Source organism: Rhinopithecus bieti, unplaced genomic scaffold (genome assembly GCF_001698545.2).
Source record: "Rhinopithecus bieti isolate Rb0 unplaced genomic scaffold, ASM169854v2 scaffold_33066, whole genome shotgun sequence".
Taxonomy (NCBI): Eukaryota; Metazoa; Chordata; class Mammalia; order Primates; family Cercopithecidae; genus Rhinopithecus; species Rhinopithecus bieti.
In genome coordinates, this window is record NW_016814098.1 from 372,892 (window position 1) to 375,791 (window position 2,900).

The following is a 2,900-nucleotide window of genomic DNA, read 5'->3' on the forward strand; positions in this document are numbered from 1 at the left end:
GCAGCTGACCAGCACCGATTGTCCGGCACTCCCTAGTGAGATGACCCCAGTACCTCAGTTGAAAATGCAGAAATCACCGGTCTTCTGTGTCGCTCGCGCTGGGAGTTGGAGACTGGAGCTGTTCCTATTCGGCCATCTTGCTCCACCAGAGCTTATAATTTTAAACTCTCTCCTGCACAATGTCTGTCAATGTTGTTATTTGTATCTTAAATTGGTTCTCTTTAACAAATTTAAAAATACCCTATTCCAATTAAATATTTTAAGTTAGAAATGAGTAACTTTTGTCAAAGTTTTATTTTCCTATATTTAAGATGAATTATTCATTTTTAAAAATTTGACCTACAACTGGGAATTATTTCATCAAGTTTTTTTTTAGTAATTATACTCAGTTCTTAGTCTGAACTTTCCTTGCATTCCAGGAGTAAATTTATTGAACAATTATTTGTTTAAAGTATTGCTGAATTATTCTTACTGCACTTTATTTGAAAATTTTCACATACATATTCATAAGTCTTTCCACCCATGTTTTCTGTTATCTTCGTTTTGTTTTGGATAAGAACTATATCATGATTAGATTAAGCTATATTTTCATGGAGACCAAATTAGGTAATTTACCATATTTTTCTATGTTCATAAAAGCTTTGTATAATAGGAATTTTCTATTCCTTGTATTAATCTATTGGTTCTCTTTGCCTTTTGGTATTTGTAGGAAAGCAATAATATTATTAAGAGGTTTTCAATTCTTTCTTTATGTATTGATCTATGCAAGACTTCTTGTGCTCATTTTCAAGTTTTAATGATCAGAACTTCATTTATTTTATCAAGTTTCAAAATTGACCATACTGAGGCATAATATCGCTATTTTAATATTACATTCATTTTATTATGATATTTTCTCATTTAGAATTTTGTTTCTCAACTTTTCTTCCCAATTACATTTTCTGGAGGTTCTTCTAATATATTAATCTTTTAAAAGATTTAGTGCTCTAATTTATCAACTCTTCCAGTTTGTAATCATAATTTACTTGTTCTTGCTTGTACCCTTATTATTTTCTTCTACTTATTTGCTTCAGTTTATTCTTTTCTCTCTTGTCTACAATCGTAAAATTAGATATTATGCCACTTTGTCTTTCTTAAAATTAGGATATCTAATTTAAAAGTCTAAATTCAGTTATTAGAATGTATACATGTTTATATCTATATGGGTTTTTAAATTACCATTGTTTTCTTGTCTGCTCTTAAATCAGCTGTAGCATATTTAATGTATATATAAATCCTGAGATATTTAGTGAAGTTTTAACAAATTGTAGTTTGGTGATTTAAAGCTTATTGAGATTTTTCTTTGTGGAATTATTTTGTATTTGGCTTTTAAATATTCTGAGGATATACAAACAAGGACTGTTCCATGGTTATAAAACAAAAATCTGACACATATTTATTAATTTCACCATTATTTATCTTTTTAACCTCCTCGATGTATTTTTGTCTACTTATTTGATATTAATTTTAGGTTTTTTTAAGTATTTTATGCCTTTGTTAATTGTCTTTTGTCTTTGACTTATCCTTGTCTTGCTTCATACTTTGTGATATGAAAGTCCATGTTGCTGGCACAAGTATACATATGTAACAAACCTGCACATTATGCACATGTACCCTAGAACTTAAAGTATAATAAAAAAAAATAAAATAAAATAAATAAATAAATTTTAAAAAAGTAAAAAACAACAGATGTTAAAGAGAAAAGGGAACACCTACACACTGTTGGTGGGAATGTAAAATTAGTACAACCTCTATGGAAAGAGTATGGAGACTTCTCAAAGAGATAAAATAAAACTACCATTGGATCTAGCAAAAAAAAAAAAAAAAAAGAAAGTCCATGTTACTGTTATTAATTATCTGGGTCCTGCTTTCTTTCTGTTCCATTGCAATACCTCTTGTCCTGTGCTTTTGTTTTACTATATTTGTGTATATATATATGCTCCTTTTAAGGTGTCTTCTACTCTACTGATCTAATTTTTGTATTTTAATTCTAATTTTTATTACTTCCAATGATAAGCTAATGCTGTTTTCTTTTTTAATTCAGTTTTCTGTCTTTTCTCTCTCTCTCTTTCCCCGTTCCTCCCTCCCTCCCTCCCTTTCTCTCTTTCTTTCCATATCAGGATAAATAATATGAAGATGTTTAATAACCATGCATCTTTGGTTGTATCTTTGAATATAAATTCCAGCTATTCGCAGAAATATTTTGATTTTTTTTTATAAATATGCATTTCAGGTGTAGCCTTACAGGTCTTTTTTTCTTCTTCTGCTTCTTCTTCTTCTTCTTCTTCTTCTTCTTCTTCTTCTTCTTCTTCTTCAAGTTTTCTTTCTTTCTTTCTTTTTTTCTTTTTTTTTTTTTTGACACAGGTTGTTGCTCTGTCCCTGGCTGGAGTGCAATGACACTGCAGCCTCAAACTTTAGGCTCAAACAACCTTACTCCCCCTCAGCCTTCTGAGTACCTGGGACTATAGATGCCAGTTGCAAGCCACTGTGCCTTGCTAATTTTTTTGTAATTTTGTAAAGGTGGAGTGTCACTGTGCTGTCCAGGCTGATCTCAAACTCTTAACCTCAAGCAGTCCTCCAACCTCAACCTCCCAAAGTGCTGTGGTTACAGGTGTAACCCACTGTGCCCAGCCTCAAACCTTTTCTTCAAAGCTACTTTTATTTCTGATTATTCATGCATTCTTAAATTTCAGCTTGCATTCTTTGCTGAAATTTCTGAAAGTGGCCTATGTTTCACGTAACACTGAAGATTTTTTAAATAGAATTTTAAAGGAGGGGTTTGCTACTGTTCTTGTGTGATTGTCATTCTAAATGTCTCCCTCTAAAGGAGATACTTTTTTTTTTTTTTTTTTTTTTTTTTT